This window comes from Cupressus sempervirens, chromosome 2 (assembly GCF_028749045.1).
Source record: "Cupressus sempervirens isolate cs-2001-9-10 chromosome 2, ASM2874904v1, whole genome shotgun sequence".
Lineage (NCBI taxonomy): Eukaryota > Viridiplantae > Streptophyta > Pinopsida > Cupressales > Cupressaceae > Cupressus > Cupressus sempervirens.
The window spans coordinates 289,945,902-289,969,041 of NC_143119.1; the positions used below are offsets into that span (position 1 = coordinate 289,945,902).

Consider the following 23,140-nt stretch of genomic DNA (forward strand, 5'->3'; position numbering starts at 1 on the left):
TCACTTCACATAATAATAATGAATCTTGGATTTGGCCTCTTATCGATAAAAAATAAATTTAAATTAAAAAGTCACAATATTTACAACAAAGTTTATTTCCGGTATAGGAAACTTCTTTACTTAACCGATCATGGAAAGTCATGGAGATTTTGTCATGTCCCTGCATATGTCTCATGTCAGATTCCTTATAACATCTTTTCCTTCACAGAAAAGAGAACCACAATTTTAAGTTCCCATCAAAACACATAAATACCTAGGTGTCATATTAGAAACTATCTACTTGACTAAAATAAACATAAAGCTGGGCAAGATAATACAAAAGTGACAACGTAGGGAATATTTATTGAACTATTTAATGAATTCACGTGCTTTCATACTCTAACAAGAAAAGATGGTCGTGAGGTTCAATAGGTGACATGTGAAGGGTCTCATAAGCTATTATCTGGTGGGATCATGAGTTATCCTATGCCCTTAATATGTGGTGCAATTTCTTACATATCGAGCCACCCATGCCCAAGGATTCCCAAAATTAATGGGTTCTTATTTTTTTGTCATTGTTACTTTCCCATAACCATATTGAATCTTTGCCTGTCAATTTCTTGATGCACATTGATGAGACTATCTATGTAGGGACCAAAATGCACTTTTAAAAATTATGTATAATAGTTTCATGAATTTTAATTTATAAAAAAATACAAACAAATTGATTATGCAGGTGCATTTTGGCCCCTCCATAGCCAAAATTCACATTGAGAACTTGTTTCATTATTTTGTCACATATCTATGACAAGTAATTGATGTCTCTTGAAAGATTCTATTTCATTTCATTGTTATCTAATACATTCATGACAAGTTATTCATGTATATTGAAATCTTATTTCTTACTTTATTGACATTGTTGATATACATATGTCAAGTTCTTGATGCTTATTGAATGTGTGTTTTCTTAGTTGATTGTTATCTTATGTTAAGTTTTTGATGCACATTGAAAGCTTGTTTCTTATTTATTGATATTGTTAATATGGTTATAGAAAGTTCTTGATGTATATTGATAGCTTGTCTTTTTATTTCACCATCATCTTATATACTCATGGAAAGTTATTGACATGTATTGAAAGCTTATTTCTTTTTCTTTTTTTGGAATGACCTTCTATTTGAATTCATATACAATATTTCAATGGAAGGCATTTTAACTTAGGTGAAGAGTAGTTACCATCCATGTTTCAATTATCATTAATTGGAATTCTCTTAGATGTAGCAATAGGGAATATATTTCACATGACAATTTGAAATCGCCACTTTTTGAGCCTTTCATACATAATGAATTTCACAACAATCATCTTCACTACCAAGAAGCTAGAACAATAGCTATAAGTCACATACAAAGACAACCACTAGAGTCACATACAAAGACAACCACTAGAGTTAAATGACTAAACAATGTGGTGAGCTACTTACCTTATGCATTCCATAATCACCATTGTTCTCCATATTAAGTTAACGCTTGTAATATTGGACAAAGCAATTTAATAATGACCAGATTCTGTATCAACAAATAGCAAGAAAGGAAATAGACTCATTTAAGACATTTTAGCTCTCATCCTCATGTGATTTTATGGACCATGGGTGCATTTTTGCTCAATCTATCTTTTCACCCACTCAATTCCTTTTTTTTTAGGTTTCATCAATGCTATTTTTAAGACCTCAAAGTTACCCCTTCTCGAGATAACCCTAGTATAGATTGACCTAATTGACTTGTACCCTAGGAAATTTTTGGTCTGTGGACCAATTTTGTCTTGGGGATTTAATTTTGATAATTAGGTGACCTCATCAACTTTTTTTTACTTTTATCCCTAAAACTATTATAAAAGGAATCTTATGCACCTCATTTTCACATAACTAGTCATCCAAAAAAAACATAAGGCCTCTATACACACAAATTTAAGTACTTATATAGCAAGAATGAATATTCAAGGCAATTTTCATTAATAATTCAAGGTTTTTTCAAAGATTCAAGGATCCTTTATGATCATTTCCTCTTCAAGATCTAGCATTTTATTGGTTATCGAGTGAGGAGGTCTACATTGTGGCATTCATCATCATCTTATCTATCCTTTTTGTACATCTACATCCATGGATCCATGATTTGGTATTAAATCCATTGCATCTACAAAGATTTCCTACATCCTTCATTGAAGATTTAACATCAACAATTTAAATCAAGTATTATAAAATCCTTATTGATAAGGGTTTCATTGAGTAAGGTGAATATTACATTTGTCTTATTTCTTACATGCTTTTGCATACTTGTCTCTTTCAAGGTTAATTCCTAAATGGGGGCTTGAATAAGGCAAGCCACTCCACCACCCCAAAATAAATTTAAAAAAAAAATAAATAAATAAAAATATTTGTTTCTTATGTGCAAGAACATGGTATTGGAATTACGAATTCAGATCAGGAAAGTATAAGTAGTAAGATTTCAGTAAAATATGGGTTGGCCTAGTTTTTGTGCTCTAGAATATGTTTTTCATCTCACAACCTGCTGATAAATGTCACCCAAATTGACATGTACCTGGAGATCTAAGCTTCTGGGGGTTTTCTAGATTTTTTGTAATGCAAGTAAATTTGTAGTCAAATTCTTAGTCACAAATTCATATCCATGATTTATGAAGAAGAAAAGAACTTTCCTTTACATATTTTTAAGGTAATATTTTCACCCTTCCTTTTATCTCTTATCATAGACCTATTTTCATATTTTAATTGAGTTATTTGCATACATATTGCTCCTAGATTTATCTTTTCCTTGTCATTTAATCAATTGGTTCAATCTACATCCATGTTATACATTTAAAGTCAATTATGTACTACCTTGGTATAATTAAGTTTAATATTGGCATCACTTCGTCCTATTTGAGTTTTGCTAATCCAAGTTATATTGAGAGTTATGTTTGTAAGCCCCTCTTTCTCTTGTATTTTAATCTTAGTGCAAGTGGAAGCTTTATAGTTACACATCTTATTTAACCTTTTCTATTTGTTTACTGAACATGTTAGTGAACTCGACTTGTGCCCATTTATTTTTGAATTTAGATTGTTTCTTTTCATTAGGCAGTCATCTTCTTTTGGTAAACTTGACTTGTGCCCCTTCCTTTTTGGAGGTAGATTGCTTCTTTTTATATTTTCTCCTTTGTGTGATTTTAGGAGTTAGATTTTTCTATCTTGTGAAGTTAGATCTCTCTATCTTTATTGCTGCATTTAGATCTACTTGTTATTCTCCTTATCGGATTAATATTTGTTATATCTTTATTGTGGTTAGATATTGAATTAGAGTCTCCTTTTGTGATCTCCCCTTTTATGAGCTTTATTACATTAAGTCCAACCTATATCATTCTGGTTAGAAGAAGTCACAAACTTGTGGGATCTTTTAATCACAATTTGTCTTTATTTCCTAGAACCCATAATGATACCAACATTTTTTCTCATGATCTTAATCCTACCATAAAGAATAACTCTTCCCATGATGAAGATGAAGCCTCGGGAGTTTCTACTTCCCAAGTTGACAAGATCAATAATGAATTTGATAAATTAAAAAATTGGCTTGTGCAAGAGTATAAAAATCCAGATAGTTTTTCTTCAATTTAGACTATTAAGAAAATTATTACTCGTGCTAATAATAACACTAATATTTTGTGTGACATGCCTCACCTTATTAGTACTCATGCTAAGCCTTTTATGGAATATGCTCAAGAGTTACAATACACTCCTTTGATAACTGTTGAATCTTCAACAAAACCACCAAGTTCAACAAAAATAAACTTTCTAATCTATAGGATGTAATAGTTTGTAGAAATGGTCAACCTAGCAATAGTAAATTTGGAAACTCTATCTAGAAAAAGAGCATATTATATATTTTTGATCATTTGATTTGAAAAAGTAGATTTTTATATATAAAAAGCTAGTAATGGCAACTTAACGTACAAAGGCTCATTTTGTAAGATTCATTGAATATGGACAACTTCAAAAAACCAAAAAATTCAAAATATTTTGTCGAGTTTTGGATGTCGTCAAGGTGGAACCTATAAGAGGTCTATGCCTTAGAAACCCAATCTCGTTGGATGGTTTAAGGGATGACCCTCCCAAAAAACATATCTTATAAGTGTATTCTTCTATAACCATTGACATGCCTGATCAAAAATCTAAATGGATAGAATGACATCTACAAGTTTATTATAAGGTATACCTTATGAAAAAATTGGACAAAAATTTCCATGGATGATTGTTTGGAGGATCCATCATCACCATTTTCTAGAGCATTAAAACCAATAACTATTGTTGGATTGAGGCTAGTTGATACCATCATATAATTGAAAGGATTATTGTACTTAATGTATTGTGATGCAAGCTAATGACAATGAAAAATAACACATAGATAACACAAAACCTATAATTTAATTTTAAAAAAAGGAAGATTATATATAGTTTTTTATGCTATTTTAAAAAAATCTTAATATAATCACCCTCCATTGGGGTCACTCGACTCCCATATTACTACACCAAGAGACTAACCTGTATTGGTGATATCAAGTAGAGTTTGGAGTACCCATAGTGACAAGGTATGCCTATTGCTACATATTGGTTTGGGTGGTATAAAGGCTGAAAACCCCTCACCCCATTATATGTTGTAATAAAAAATAGAGTCTAGAAAATAGGTCAAGTTTTATATCATAATATGTTCCTTGTACATCCTTGAATCTAATGGTGATGTCCATTTCTTCCAATGAGATCATCTTTCCATGTCCTCATTCTTTCATGCAAGCCATGGTTTTGAACCTAGCCAAGATTTACTTTATCAAGAGTTCACAATCATAGTTTTGATACTAAATACTGAGAAATAATGCATTGATACCTAGTTCATTCAATTCATTTCTTACATAATCCATGAGAGAAATACATGCATACAAGCTTACGATAACTACTAAGCATGGATCTTATAGACAAGTTAAATGATATCACATGATGTACTTTGGGGAAATTTTCAAGAGGAAAAAAAAACCTCTAAGAGTATCCACACTTTATCTATTATATAGAAAATAAACAATACATGCACTTATAAAGTTACAATAAATACATCTAAAACATTGAGCCTCTCCAATGCATCCTTCACATGTTTAAGCATGAATTTGCAGATCCCATGCCATGCTCCACACATGCACTCTTAAAATTAAGACTCAAAACCCCAACATTAAACAACAATCTTTGTGTTAACTTTTATGGAAACAAGCTCATACAAGATTACCAAGTGATATTTCATAAACCATGTGGATAATGACATAATATTACAAAACCATTGACCCAACATTTAATACTGGGTGCTAAGTTTTCACTTTGTTAATGTTTCCTAGAATTAAATTAAAAACATTTTTCCAGTGTGAGATCCCACATTAACTATATGTTTTCAATGTTCCATACAACACATCAAGTGACCCCATGAATGTTAACTCCTAGTGATGCATGTACTTCTAGGCCCCCCTAGGTGCACCACACATATATAATGAATTAAATATTATTTATATTATGTAAGGTGTGCAATACATAGTTTCTAACACCAACCACCATATTGTCAAATTGACACCATAGTAAGTGTCATTAGTTAATACTCATTCCTTAGAAATGATATCTCTCTCTCTCTCTCTCTCTCTCTCTCTATCTCTCTCTCACATACATACATACATATGTGTGTGTGTGTGTACACACACACACACACACACACACACACACACACACACACACACACACACACATATATATATATATATACATACATACATACATATATACATATATATATTTATATGTATATGTATATATGTATGTATATATATACATATATATATACATATATATGTATATATATGTATACATATATATATACATATATATGTATACATATATGTATACATATATATGTATATATATGTATACATATATATATACACACACATATACACACACACACACACATACATACTCGTATATACATATATACATACATACGTACATATATATAAAAATATAGATGTATATATATACATATATATATATGTATATATATGTATGTATATGTATATCATATATATATGTATGCATATATATACACACACACACACACATATATATATACATATATATACTCGTATATACATATATACATACATACATACATTTATATATATGTATATATATACATATTTATATACACACATATATATATATGTATATATACATATCTATATATATGTATTGCATACATACATACATACATACATACATACATACATACATACATACATACATACATACATATATATATATATATATATATATATATATATATATATATATATATATATATATATATAGACACACACACACATATATACATACGTATATATACATATGTACATATCTATTGTATATATGCATATGTATATATACTATATATATTATACATATGTATATATGCATATATACATATGTATATATGTATATATACATATGTATATATGCATATATACATATGTATACATATATATACATATGTATGTGTGTGTGTGTGTGTGTGTGGAGAGAGAGAGAGAGAGAGAGAGAGAGAGAGAGAGAGATTCATATGAGGAGGCTCCTCACTTTTTTTGTCTTTTTTTCTTCTTATGTAATCCAATGTCACTTTTAGAATTTTGGTTTTAAATTGAGTAATGTTCCTCAAGTCAATAGTGTATAATTCATTCTCTTAAGTCCTTGGCCATGTGTAAGAATACTCATATTTGATTTTGTCTTTATCCACAATTACTTATAGCAACACAATGATTTACTCATAACAACCACCATGAAAAGGGTTTAGTAGGCTACATTTTAGCAAAGAACCAACTAATTTGACTTGATTTCAATCCTCTGTCTCTATTAAGACTACCAGATTATTTTGGGGTCCTTCTTGTGAACTTTGGGTTTCCTACTATATTATAGTCCATGCATTTTTTAATTTTAGACATCAATTTCACATGAAATAAAATTACTTCCACATGCTACCAAAAGCAATACAAATATTAAATGAGTAACACATATAGATGTATATAAACATAAATGTGATTATGTAGAAATAAATGTGAAAAACTAAATATAATAAAATATTCAAACACAAAATAATAATTAATATTTAAAAGCTCCAATTTTATATTAAAAGTACTCTATTTCTCCTTGTATAATATAAATATAAACATGAATGGAATAAATGGGAATACAGAAGTAAGTGCAAGAATAAAAATAAAAAATAAAAATATACAAACAAAATAACAAACAAATTTAATAAGTTCTCTAATCTTATATAAAATGTGCATTTCATTTATTACTATATAACTATATATCACTCTCTCAAAAAATAGAAATTCAATAGAGTCTAATTTAGTCCATTCATAGAGAATTTGTGCTTTTGAAAGAGAGGTCACAAATTCAAATCAAACAAAGGGGTGGAGTATGTAGGCTTGATCTTCATATTGAACATCATATATACTTAAATGAGAGGATTGAATAATTTTATTGTAACATAATTAGCTAGTGACAACTTGTTCTTTTGAAAGAGAGATCACAAATTCAAATCTAACAAAGGAATAAAATATGTAAACTAGATCTTCATGTTCAACATTAGATATAGTAAAATAAGAAGAGTGAATCAACATACTATAAAAAGTTAGTTTGTGAGAACTACTACCATCATATGTATATCCAAAACATCTAAATGACTATAAAGAACCTTTCTTTTCCTTTCTACATGTCAAAAACCATCACAAAATATAGAACCAACACTCTAAAATTAATAGGTCATTTTGTGACGATAGACTGAAGGCATAACAATATACAAATAAAATGACAACTAATAAGTTCTTCAATCTTATATATATATATATATATATATATATATATATATATATATATATATATATATATATATATATATATATATATATATATATATATATATATATATATAGAAATTCAATACAATGTAACTTAGCCTTCTCATAGAGAAATTGTGCATTTGAAAGAGAGGTAACAAATTGAAATCAAACAAAGTGGTGAAGTATGTACGCTTGATCTTCATATTGAACATCAGCTATACTTAGATAGGAGGATTGAACCAATATATCATAACATAATTAGTTAGTGAGAACTTATTCCTATTGAGAGAGATCACAAATTTGTATTCAAATATAATAAAGGAATAAAACATGTAAGCTAGATCTTCATGTTGAACATTAGATATACTCAGATAAGAAGAGTGATTCAACATTGTAACAAATTAGTTAATGACAATTACTACCATCATACGTATATCCAAAACATCCCAAACATCTAAATGACTATAAAGAATCTTTCTTTTCCTTTCTACATGTCAAAAACCATCATAAAGACCCAAACTTTAAAAGTAGTAGTTGCATGCTTTTGTGCTTGCAACGATAAGTCGATAGGCACTCGATAATAAAAATATTTTTAAAGTTATAATCTTATGTGAACAAATTATATTATTAATAATTTTCAATTTAAATAACATAATATTTACTAAAAACTATTAAATAGATTAATAAATATTATTTATTTAAATTCAATTTATCAAATATGATTTTTTTTTTTTTAAAAAAACCAATTAAAAATCTATTATAAAAAATAAATAAGAGAAATATAAAAAAATAATATGAAAAATTTATGTCTCTAACAAATATTTTATTGACTAAATAAATTATAGAAACTTTAAAATTATATTTAAAGAAAAAACTAAACTAATATATAAAATAAATCAATTTTAAAAATGAAAAGTTAAATAAACAAAGATCAAATATGAGCTAATGTGGAGATCACAAGTAATTTTTTTATAAATAGATGGGAAAAGAAAAATACTAGTTAAAAGTGGAGATTTAAAATATAATCTAATGTGAACAAATCAAATTATTTATAATTTTCAATTTAAATAACATAATATTTACTAAATTGGTTAAATAAATTATAAAATTTTAAAAAAAAAATTAAACAAAAAGTAAACTAATATAAAAAATAAATTAAAATAATTTAAAAACTAAAATCTAAATCAAATTTTAAAAATGAAAAGTTAGATAAATAGAGATCACAACAGCTAATGTGGAGATAGAATTTAAAATAATAATAATAATAAATAGAAAAAGAAAAAGAAATGTTAAAAGTAGAGATAACAACTAATAAATATCAAAACATGAGTTAAAAGTGGAGTGAGATAAAAACTAACTGATAAATAAATAATTAAAGAGAAAGATTTGCAATTTATAAAATTAATATGGTATGACCCAAACTTTAAAATTAATAGGTCGTTTTGTGACAATGCACCAAAACATTAAAAATGAGGTTGGTATGTCAAAATAGAACCAATATCTATTAAAATAAAAAGAAAAAAGAAAGCTCTATGTCCCTTATAATCCACAAATAAAACCTCCTTCAAAATAGTGTGGTCTAAATTGTACATTGCCGCTAATTTATAATTTAACTTTCTAATTTGACTTGCTAGCAGGGTCAACCTAACTATGTTTAAGTAGTCGATAATCATGAAAGTTGCTATCTGTGTAACATATGAGATGCATGTGAAGCCTTTTTCTGGTACGAACAAATACACATTGCACAGGTGTCACTGATTGTTTGGTTTGGGGTTTGAACTGCAGTACAAGTCTAGTGTAGTATCTTGAGACACGTTATAAGGCCCATGTTTCGAAGGGCTTGATTTTCCAACATCTGTGATGAGGTAATCAGCCCGAGGGTTTTGGGGGTTATCGCAGGAAGGTGTTACCTGGACAAGAAGAACGGGTAGGGACTCTGATCGATCTAAGTTTGGAGTCCCATGGGCACTTGCTTCTTTAAAAATAGAGTAGATGTTGTTGAGGTTTTTTAGGAATATTTAGAGGGAAGTAGTCCCATGATTTTTTTAATTGAATCCTATTTAAAAAATCAGCTTCTAAAATAAAGGAATCTAGTTGTCTCATAAATTTTAAAAATAAAGAGATTAATTCATTTTGGTTGCAGGAATTGCTGAATGTGACATTCAGTAATGTTGGAATAAGCCCACTTCTAGAATTCGCATATTCTTAAAATAATTTTTGGAATATCATTTGGACCTGTTTGGTTGAACTAGAAGAGGAGTTAAAGATGCATTTTCTATGTTTGGTTGTAAAAATTGAAATTGGAATTAGAATAAGTTTTTTTTTTTTTTTTTTTTAAATTTTAATAATGTGAGCATTAAACATCATTAAAGAATCTTTTTGGAGTTGGGCTTGCTTGAGAAAAAAAAATGTTCGAACTCCCCGACTACGCCTCTATTGTTGCATGTCTCCCCAAATTTCACCAAAAAATAACTTTCCTCTGATAAGTTGGCTTATACAACTAGGGTTGGACCCAATGAGATATAAAATTTGATTTTAAAAAATTGGAATTATTCCTATTCCACCTTTTGAGTAGGAATTCTGCTATGCTCATTTTAGGCTAAAATTAGAACTAATAAATTTTAATTTTACTTTTCATGTTTACAACCAAACGCTGAATTTTTGAACTCTAGCAAGCAGATTTTCCTATTCCCATCAAAATCGACTACTAAATGGACCCTAAGTTGGTGGGTCTAATTCAAGCCCCACCGCATTTTCACCCTCTTAAACTAAGATGCTAAAAAATTAGGGCTCCTATTTTGTAAGAAAAGATTCTAAATAAACCTTTAGCCCCCCTTAAAATGTTATCATAGGGTCACCCCCTCCACAAAAATAGAACTCAAGCCCCTCCCATGGATCTTGCCTAATCATTTTCTCCAAATTTACTCCCCCTTATGTTTGATTTCATGATTATGATCATAGATTTTATGCAAGGAATGTATTATTAGTTCCTACCCTACCGTAGGTAGGATACTATAGCATCTAGTGCGTGTTCTTTTTGCCTTTTGTTGTTGGCCAATGAAATCATTTGATTTTTTCACAATTGCTTTGTTCAAGAATGTTTGTATATTGTTGTTTCATTTTTTTGATTTTTTTAAAAATTCGTAAAGCATTTTTGACATATGATTGTATAGTGAACAGTGTTGTGGAATTTTGTATCAATTTTTTAGAGTTTTTTTTTTTTAAAATCAAAAGTTGTTGGGTTAAAGTGACTAATTTGTGAAGTCAAGCATTTATTGCAAGTCTCTTTTTTAGAGAGTAGGTAAGTAGGTAAGTCTATAGATTGTGACCAAAAAGCATGAAAAGACTTCAACATTAATTTCAACACGTAATTCAAGTCACCCATGCTCATCATACTAGTATGATCACGATGCCTGTGTAAGAAAGCAAATAATATCTTGGCAGCAGGTTGGATATTGTGTCTAGAGTCTATGAAAAATACTTTGACTGTGGAGCTATCGTATAGTAGTAATATTATGCATCCAATGTAGATGTCACTTGGCCTCGAAAAATACTTCATCATCTCCAATAACCCTGCATCAGAGCATTACCCATTGAGTTGTTGTCCCAAGTGCAAATACAATTAGATTCAAAATGTGGCAAAACTCCCCCACACGATATTATAATGCAAACATTTTAGGCTGCTATGCCACTAATCTATCAGCTCCTCTATGATTTGGAGTAGGCATTGTTCATAGAAAACCCCACCTGAATTACATTTTGTTTTAATGTGCTATGATCGATGTGATTGAAGAGTTGGCTTTTTGTACATTGTTGTTCAAAATTCTATACGAGATCGTCCAGATGATGACCTACAAAAGTAGAGATTTAGTCCCAGATTTTCCAAAATGCTATCAGATTCGGCATTATGAATCAATTTTCATTTAGAAGGTAGGTGGAACCTCCAGTAACAGTGTTGAGAAATCTAGCAGCCAGTCTGTGTTTATCAAAACTTGCCTTTGAATATCGCGTCGTGTAGGATGGATGATCTAAGTACAAGACAAACAATTAATGGAAGACGATTTTTTAGGCGAGTCTTTATTTGATTTGATGGAGTTGTGTACGTCTGACTTCATTGCTCTGAGTAAATAGTGTAATGAATAAATTTGTGAATCTGCAAATCCCTTAATCGACGGGTGATTTTTCATTGTTCTTTGTGGATGTTGGTGCCCATAGGTTACAAATACAGGGTTGAGCACATTTTATGGTTATGAAAATCAGAGAGGAGACATTATACAGGTTTTCTTTGTTCTCAGGTAAGCATGTTTTGCTTCTCGGGCTTAGATTTCCATTAATGTATGCTATGCTATCTAAGTCAGTCAATTTGGTTGTTTCTATATGCCTTCACTTGTATCCATGATTTGGGTGAATCTAGTTTTCTTTACTCGCTAATTATATATTTATGGGTTCTCTTCTACATTCGCATTTCATTCTATGCTACAGCATTCTCTCAAGTGCCTTTCCAGTTTTTGGATGTTCTCTACATAGGTTAGAGTATTTTTTGATCTGGGCGCAGAAACAAATTAATACAATTATTGTTTAATAATAAATAAACAATTTTCTCTAAACTCTTGCTGTTGATCTACGTGTATCAGGAATTGGGAATAGTAGGCGAATCATAGTAGAGTAGGGATTAGTCGATTCGTAGCATAAACCTATCAAATATGAGATTCAGGTTAAGCCAAACTAGGGGTTATCATGGCGTTAAGGCAATCTGATACATGGGATAGCAATATGCAGTAACAAGAGCCATAGAGTAGATCGCATAGTTGTATTTATCTGTATTGGGAAAACGCTATTCTAGTTGTGGGACACAATATTTGTCTTATTTCTGATAGCAAAGAGTTGGTTAGATTTAATGTGCACATAACAAGCTATTAAGATCTTGCAGTTATATCATTCTTTGGGAATATAGAAGTAGAAGATTATCATAGTGAGCAAATTCTTACTGAGTCAAAAATGTCTTCTTTATTTGTCTTTCTGTTCTTGTTTGTTTATTCTTTGTTTGTTTCGGACTCTCAAAAGCTTTTTCTAATTTCAAGGTTTCTCTCCTATGCTTGTGGGTTTTGTTGTATTTATTGTTTTTTCTTGATTCAGAAAATCCTCATCTATTCCCTCTGCTCAACTTCTGCGTCTTAGAATGGAAACTAGCATAAGCAAATGAATATATGATATTAGGGTTTGTTTCTTAATACTGTTTTGTAATTGTTACCATCTTCCTTCTCCCCTACATCTAATTACTCAGAGAACTCATTTAAGGACTCCCGATTTGTGTTCTTTCAACTTATAGCTGTTAGGAGATTCTGGGTGCAAAAAAGATGAAAATGAAAAAGGTATGGCATTCAGGCCATTCACTTGAATTAGGGCAGAACAGAAAAATGTTCAAACTAGAATTTTCTTTGATTTTTTAAACTCGTTACTGTTAAATTTGTTTGGAACTTTTCGCCTTTTCTATTTTTCATATTCTTTTGGGAAGACTAGTACTTTTTAGCTAAATTTATTTTGCAAATTTCTCCATTTTCTGGTTAAACTGGTACAAAGATTATTTCTTATTTTTTCAGTTAATGCTAAAGTGGGAGCACCAGCAAGTCTGATAAAAAAATCAACTCCTGTACTCTGCGCTCTTCTCCATTGCACACTTCTCCGAACAACTGTCTTCTCCATTTGGCCTCTTCAGAATTATATCCAACATTTCTACATAGTATTAAAGTTGTGATAGAGAATGTCTATAACAGTGCAGATGTATTTGATGTTATGAATAGATTGAAATGTATATATTTCCAACTGAATGTGCCATACTGCAGACAAATAGATGTTAATTTGATAGACATGTTTAATAAGTCATCCAAACGTTTTGATCATGACAGAGATTTTCACATCCTTTGCTTGAGAATATCTAGCATGAGGGAAATATATGCGAATGACAATGAAATCTTTATTTTGCAACTAACTCATTTCTCCAATTAAATAATTTGTCTTAAAATACAAATTCCTCGTAGCAGTTAATCTAATACCAAAGATAATGCTAAGACGTTGAGTAATTTGTTTTATTTGACTAGGAAGAAAGTATTATTGAACAATTAAAAATATCTAAGCAATTATTTATCTCTTTTTTAGTGTTCAATGGGAATAATAATGTCATCGGGAAAGTTGATTAGTGAGTTAATAATGGCGTATGAAGGATATGAATTGGCCAAAACATTATGTAATGAAATTTCTGATTTATAGTAGTAGGCATGCAAACATTGAGATGGTGGATAACGTTGATTGTTAGATCTATCAAAGGGAAGAAGGTAGAAATATTGACATAGTTAGTCCCTGCCTGGGAACTAATGTTCCCGCCAGATACAATTAATTTTCTTAAAACAAGTGCCTAATATTCTAAGGTTTAAAGATACTTTATTTTTAAAATATATTTATGTTTATTAATTTCTAAAATCTGATTGGCTGCTATCAATTTTGCTGGGGCTAAAATCATTTTTCACAATCCAAAAATAAGAAAACTACACCTCCTGTCTATTCTAGAAGCTTCTCATGAATGCTATTGTTTCCAGAGAACTAGCCATGGTTGAAGCTTTAATAGTACGTACTGTCACGAGAAAACCCTGGCAATTTAGAAAATGGCATGATGACGAGTCCATGTGCAACTTGTAGCACAACAGTTGCAACAGAGAAGCTTCAAGCATTCCAATTTATCCACCTCCACTTCCATCATTTTACTCTTTTTTGCAAACCATCATCTTGATTTGCTTTACGGTTACCAATTTTCATAACTGCTACAGCTTCGCCAATCTATAGAGTGACCATGTAAACTTTTCCAATGCCTGCATTTAAATCTAGCATAGGTAATTAAATCATACATCAAATTATTTTTTATCTCCTCTATCTGCCCTACAACGTTTTCAGCTCCATCAAATTATTTAACTCGGATGATAAGCATCTAGCGATGAAAAACTCATTTTTGAATAGTTCAGAAACAATTATTAGTGTATTTTTTACAGTTTGATTTCCAATTTATTCATTTGATTCCTCAGTTGAAAAGGGATTGGATTGAATTGAATTTCCAATTTAGCGGACAGTAATATAGTTGCCACAGAGCAACTTGTTTAGTCGATATTTCGTTCTTCAGACGGTGAGTTGTTGCTTGTCATTGTTCATTTTCAATATTCGATGGAGGAATCTAAACCAAAATCTTTAACTATGAGATAAAAATGAATAGGTTTGTGTATCAAACTTTTGATTTTCTTAGAGTAAATTTTTAAAGGGAAAGTTCCAATCATTTTCTGTATTATATGTGTAAATATTTTAAGATTATCGATAATCATTTAGTTGTTATATGTATATATATTTGAAGAATATTGGTAATTATCAATTTTATGGGTTGTACTGATATGTTTTTGGATTCGATTGTGTTAAGATTTTGATGTGTTAAGATTTTGATGGTAAAAATCTTAACACAATCGAATCCAGAAACATATCAGTACAATATAATGGATTGTGGTGGGTGTTTGTATTTTGGTGTTCTCAACCAAATTTATTTTAGATTCTAAAATTTAAGATCTTTTACTACAATCAAAGAATAATAATTTATATTTTAATAGAATAAATTTTTACTATTATTATTATAATTTATTATTTTTAATGTAGTTGTTTGACATATTCTTTTTAAAAGCTATTATATCGTATATTAATATAATTTACTTTGTAGAATACTAAAAGATTACAATTAATTAAATAACTACTTTGAATGTTGATTTAGATTACTAACATTAAATATATCAATACATAATTTAATATATCTAAATATAAAATTACATAAATTGAAATAAAGTAAGATTTGAATATTTCTTGTAACATTTCAAGAAATATTTCACTATTTGTATAATATGTAATAGTACTTATTTTTCAAATAAAAAATAGCTAAAACAAGGGATACTAATAATACACAATTATTGTAGTATATGTGCATTAGTATTTAATCAATAATGCAAACATTTTGGTTGTGAAAGGGAACATGTAAGGAGGCAATAGACAAAATGTTTTGCACTACACTTTGAAATGACCACTTTTTTAGATTGCACATAACTCTGACCTTATCCAATTGACTAAACTATAAAATCTATATTTGATGCTTATAGTTTTTTTTTAATGTGCTAAAAAACTTTTACAATATTTAAGGGGGTTAGAGTCGTGTTATTGCCTTCTATGCTTTTAACTATTTAGAAACTATGATTTAATCATCATACAAATCTCAAAAGGCAGGGACTCAAGCTCCATTTGAACCCTTGTTAAAAAACAATTAACTAGATGCACAGATTTTGGGGTTGGATCATCATTTTTATGATAATTATTCTATGACATAATCTTTGACGAAGTTTCACCTGCAACGACTCATTTGTTACGTTCATTGACATGTTTGCCAATCCAAGACCACATTATTAGGTTGTGTTTTCTTCAAATAAAAATGATTGCGTGTTTTGGTCTCGAAAATTCCTAGGATCAACCAAATTGATTACTACACCTCAAAACTTTTTGCAAAATCCCAAAACTGAAGGGCTTAAAGCAGTAATGTATTTTATTATCCCCTAAAATGATTATGATATGGTAAAGTGGAAGATTCAATGGAAATGAGTAAAAAGAACGTAGCAAGGATAGTAGGCTCAACTGTCCTATTTATTTTTTAACTTGACCACGTTAATATTGGCTTTCTCAATTCATGTTAAGAATCACCTTAAATTGTTTCTGCAAAACTCTAAAATCTCTAGTCATCAATTGCTGTATAAGGTGTTCAGTATTGGTTTGCCTCATTCCAATACTGACATACAATGCTACGAAAAAAATTCGTTGTTAAGAAAATCTCTAGAGTCAAAGCGACAGGCCCCAAAAGATAGATGCAAGCTCATTGCATAAACTTGGTTGTCAATATGAGTTGGCCTTGTAATGCAATTTGATAAAGTTGATAAACAACCATGATGCCCTTTGACTTCACATTATAAGAGGAAGGTTAATACTGCATTCTTCCAATGAAACCATAGCCTCAGGCTTTGGATGCGGTTGAACAAGAAATTGCTGGTTTGGCCGAATGTTGTGAAAAGTATTCGCTCGTCATTGTAGCTTTCTTGTATTATTTTATGTTTAGCATTTGAGGTTCACCGTGATGGTTGTTCATTCATACATGTGATGGATTATACTTAAACAAGCTTGATTATGTAGGTAGCGTTGGTGGTTTTTGGCACTGTTTAAAGTCTGTCTAATGAACCAATGCTTCCACAATTTGTCAAGTCTATGAATATGATTTATTTAGTTCTCTGCTAAAAATTTACTTCAAGAACCTATTCCTAGGATTTAAAGCTACAGTGATTTGCGTAAACATATATGTTTTCATTTGGTCTTCATATCGACAGTTGTGTACGGCTTAGTTCCACTGATTCTAAAACTATAGTATTTTTGTTTGCAGTTGACGTATAGATTAGCTATGAAACAACTTCCTTTGAATTGTTTCAGAATTTTCATTTTATAATTAGATCATGATAAAATGATAAAAATTCATGTGAACTATCTCTGTTGCTTTAACTATGTTGTTGTGCATTTTTGTGAATGTGATTTTTTATTTGGGGTTTATTCAATCTTTTTGACATTTGATAAAATTTAGATTTCTATTCTCAAATCATAACTTTAAAATTCTTTATTAGTATTCTTATAAATATAAGACCTTTAAGATGTTATTCTCACAACAAATGTTTTTCACTTTTTCACTATTGATTAATAAGAAAAACATAGCACACAAAGATGTAGGATATCTAACTTATAAAATAAAGAATAATATATTTTCATACAACTATTAATATAAGTTATAATTCTTTTAATAGAACAAATCATGTAATTAATTGATAAGATATTGTACATAGAGTTTGACCTAAACCTATTTTTACATTGGAAATCATCTTTTAAAATAACTTATATTCTTTGTTAACAAATTCATATAAATTCACAAATATGAATGTAAACATAACTTAAAATTAACAATGTGCTATTTTGAAATTTATTTTAAAATAGGGTTTCCAGCTTATAATACGCAGCTTCAATGCAAAACCTGTTCATATTAGATATTCACTTTTCATCGGCAGCTTTGAAAAGCTTAGGTTCTGCTATTGAATTTACACAAAATAAAACTGTAAAGACACCAGAGTTTATAGTGGTGTTATATTTTTCAAATGGCTAATTTTTACATAAACTTCTAAAAATAGTTTTTGTATTTTTCAAACTTCTGTAAAATGTTCAAAAAGAAAAAGTCAATAATTACATTAGACATCACAATTTAACAAAACCTTAACAAAGATTTTTAGGTTTTTGCAAATTTCCATTTCTCATATGTTTATTTATTATTTATTATTACATGCAATGCTTAACTAGATTGGTTATCTAGAAGTTGCTAATCTTTATGTCATTTTTCATAGGAATTATTGAAGAAAATTAGTGTGATAAAGGATAGAAGAATTCATTAAAATTATTTTGATTTATTATTTTAAATTATTGAAATTTTAATTATTATAACATAATTATATTATTTAATTTTTATTTGAATTTAAATAATATTATAAATATTTTAATTTTGAGAGAATTCTAGAAATTATTTTTCAATTTGATTTTGTAACATATATTGAAATTAATTCATTAAATAATGAACAAATATAATGGTCAGGAATTATAGTTAGAGTTTTAATTTTGACTCAACTAATTTAAATACCTCATCGTTAAGATGGGATGATGTTTCTACAATAACACATGTAGTGAGTGGTGCAACATTATGGAAATATATTGGAGTCAAATATAACTCACGATTGGGTCTAGCGTGTAGTATCTAAATTTTCCATTTGCAATTTCTACCAATGAAGTAAATGTTACTCCCACTTTAGCCACTAATTTGTGATGTTACTCATCACTAAACATAAGTAGAATTTTAGTAACACATGGAAACTCTTTTTATTTTTATGTATGATGGACAGTCTCCCAAATTCTGTGCTTGGGACACCAATAACTTTGTCTCCAAACAAGCAGACTATAGCAAGTCTTGGGTGTATTTTCCTAGGATGGCATAAGCAACTTAGAAAACATTATTTAATGCAAAAACTTCAATCATGCTCCTAATCATTAAAGACCATATATATAGGATACATATGCAGCCAACAACCTACTTGCATTTGCTATAGCCAAGCATTTTTCACGGGTAACTACTTGAGTCCATTCTAACAAGGCAAAGAGACTAGTCAAAAAAAATTACACTATGATTTGGATTGGGACTAGATCAAATAAGAATACATTATTCCATGTGTACAAATATATTTATTATTATCTATAACTAAATTTTTTATCTAATTTTGTAGTCATTTGTCATAGATCTAGACTTTCAGAATGTCTGATCGAATTTTTATTCCATGCCCAAGTCCTCAGTGGAATTCTCCAATTATTGGTGCAATTGACTCAACACATTTAGAGAATGTTTTTGTTATTGAATGCCCAAATTTTGAGAGATCTTTGTGCATAGTTCTTAGTGAAGAATTCTTGTAGAATAAATCTGGTTCAACACACTATGCAGACATTGTTTCTAAATTCTTGACCAATTGCATGGACCTTTTAGAAGATAAAAATATTGTGAAGCAACTAGCAAATGCGTATGTGAAGCATTACTTCAAGTTTGAAGAAGACTATGATCCATACATTGATGCATATGTTATAGAGATGAGTAATGACCTTATAGGTGGATTGTTCTCCCTAGAATCTTAAAGTTCATCTGCTCTCACAACTTCTATGTATAATTCTATAAAAATTACGATTCGTGAAGCTTTGACTATTTTGTTAACTCCATTTTTGCATAGATGCTACCCTGCTATTTTCCCCCTTATACATTAGCAAAATGGCAACATTTTGAGCGCTGAAGAGTATAGTGAGTCGAGGATTCGATCAAGGGTGTACACTGTGTGCCTTTGGAACCATGTTTGATTCTTTGGAGTTCCTTGCCTATTCATCTTTGGTCAACCTTATTGATTTCCAGGACATAGGACTTTCTTGGCAATTCAAAAAGTGAATATCACTGCTGCTATTTGGAAACTGTAGCATATCTATTAGACTAAGAAGTTTCATTTGTATCACTATTGCTATATTCGAATAATATTTCCGCTAGCTATACAAGACTGTCTTTGTCAAATAAAAAGGTCAGCAATGTTATTTACTTTTTCTAGCAGATGTTTCCATGGAATTACTTATGGTTTACTGAACATTTGATACTCATTTCCTATCAAGTTGAATTGTTTTTACTACAATATGCAATGGTAAATGATACTTGAAACTTTACACACAAATGTACCAATCAGTGAAAGAGACTACAACAAGCTTAGAATATACCAATCAAATAATATTATCCCATTTCAGAAATCTCCCTGGCTATGCAATAGAATTTGATAAATTTAAAACATTTGACTTCATTGATCATATCTTCCACTAAGGGATGATTGGGGTGTGCTCTAAAATGTGCAAAAGTAGCATGAAAAAATCATAAATGTGATTATATAAAGTATGTAGCTAAGATCAACTAAGGCATTGTCAAAGTCAACAGTGCTCTATAGAATAGAATGACATTGGTATCTCATGACATGTTATTCCCAAGTGACTGGACATCTCTGGTATTAGAGTTCAAGTGGCATATGTCAACGATAGGTATTCTCTAAACTAATTATTTATGTTGTCAATGAGTAGAGTGTTGATCTACACTTGTCATAGGTGGTTTTAATTTGTTCAATTTGAGTGTCTTCCAACAGTTACAAATGTAACTAGTCTCAATCTTGGAAAGTGCAAGATCGCTAGGTGTATTTTTAGCCATGTGTGCATCTCCTTTTGATCATGTTCAGTTCATTAAACATAATAGGAAGATGGACAAGACAACCAATACTATTTTGGATACTTTGAAGGATTATTTGCTTCCTCATATTGCAAAATTAAATGAATCACTGAAAGAACCACACTTTATTGATATCTGAATATCTTTCATAAGATGTTGTTGAAGAATAAACTTAGTGCCAAAAGCACAAAGTAAAACAACCGAATAAAAACCTTCCTAATAAAGATCAATGAATTTTGTGAGCAACTCGATGCCATTGGGATGGATTTGGGACCTTAAAACAACATCTATACAATATAAATTCAAAGTAGTTCTTAGTATTTTTTACATAGGTATTCTTGTGACCTAGTTTAGCGATGACCAACAACTGAAATGAGCTAGGGCGAGACTAGTCTTCATGGATGAGATTAGTCGTCCGCATAATGTCTCACCTCTTAAACCCAAAAGAGATTTGAACCCAAGACCATAGAGAACTACCCACAACCTCAAGCGAACTCATCTCCTTACAATAGCATCTCCCTTATGAGTTCAAATTTACTATTAGCATCAACTGTTGTCACCAATAATCCTCATAGGAGTAGCATCCATCCTTAAAATGATGGAAATGATTTGAATCTCTTAGAATAATTTTTCACTCTACAATTTTGGAGATAATCTTTGTAGCTTTGTGGCAATCACCACATACTTGAAGATTCTTCACAATCCTTAATGTTGTCCCCGAGCTCGTGGAAATGAGCCCAAAGGCTATGGATAATCTCTCACAATGACCATAGATAAAGAATTCCTTATCTTCATCATCTAAATCATGAAGCACAAAACCAGTATCAGGTACATAACTTGCATCCTTCATCTTTGTAACCAAGCTCTCCAACATGGCATAAATTTTATTTGATTGTGGGTGGGATTTGTCTCCAACAAAGAATGTATGAACCTTGCTCTTAATTTTGATCCAACTACACCCTGGCCTCTATGTAACATTTCTCCTTTTGAAGACTTCTCTAATTTTCCTCACATCATCCGACCTGCTAGCATTAGCATAGATGTTTGATAAGAGTACATAGAATCTAGAATCTTCTGCTTCCAACTCAAAAATTTGTTGTGTTGCATATTCTCCCAGCTTTGTATTGTAACGAATTCTGCAAGCACCAAGCAAAGATTACATCATATTTATTTAATTTTATACCTTGAAATTTGTTTATGTTTACTTTGGGCATCCAGTTTACAATTTGATCATAAGATTACATCGTGAACTTTGATGGAAGGGAACTTAGAAATAAACCAATCATTTTAAGGGGAATGGAATGTGCTTCTATAAATTCAGAACTAACAGATTACACTAGTGTTACCTGCAAATAAGAGATAACTACAACAACATGGAAATTAGTTTTTGGACCAATATAGCAGTATCTTTATTTGAGGAGCATGGTTTTCTATGTTTTTTGTTCTCTAAGTATTCCATTTGACGAAGCAATATTATATTTCAAAATGATCATAAGTAAGTGTTGGTTGTCTTAAAACAAACAATTGTGATTATGTAATAGACAACCTCGTACATGAGAACACTTATTTAGATGGGAATTTAAATTATAGAACTCAAATTTCTTGTTTAGAAGATGTAATTGGAAGAGAAACAAAAACTTGCTAATTTTAAACATGTATTTTGCTACTATAATAGTTGGTAAAGCATCTCACACCTGAACAACATCTAATGAATTGTTTAGCTCAGTAATGTAGACTTCTACTGCTACATACCCTCCTACAGTAATATGAAAGAGTTAAATTGTGTAAATGTTTGGCTATCAGAATACAATACATAATTCCTAAAGGGATGTATGAGAAAGATAAGATGAATCCCAAAAATCTCAAAACATAGAACACTATAAACAAGAAAGTGTTCAAAACAAGTGTAACACCTAAGTGTTGAAAACAATATTTTATATTACGTATTATATGTATACTACTTATGGTCAAAAAAATAATCGCTAGGAATTGTCCAAAGTTGGGCGACTTATGCATGAGGTAGATACCAATGCCCTATTCTGTATTTCGAAATCCTTTCTTGTGAGTGTTTAAAAATAGCTTTCCAAAACACTTGAACACATGATAGGAAAATTTAGGTTTCAACACATACTAATCATTCTCCCTTGCAAATCTAGTTACTTAGTGCTCTAAGCAGGTGCATAAAACTCATCAACATAGATTGGTGAACCCGTTACATCTCTCTGTACTTTAAATTGGGGAAAAGTAATTAAATTAAGTC

At 30.0% G+C, this 23,140-nt stretch overlaps 1 long non-coding RNA gene across 1 annotated transcript; it reads left to right on the top strand.

Moving 5' to 3' along the window:
• Nucleotides 1-11,557: 11,557 nt before the first annotated feature.
• Nucleotides 11,558-13,935, top strand: LOC149572203 (uncharacterized). The gene is made up of 2 exons (XR_016358975.1): nucleotides 11,558-12,241; nucleotides 13,547-13,935. It is a non-coding gene; the product is annotated as an uncharacterized LOC149572203 (long non-coding RNA).
• Nucleotides 13,936-23,140: the final 9,205 nt, after the last annotated feature.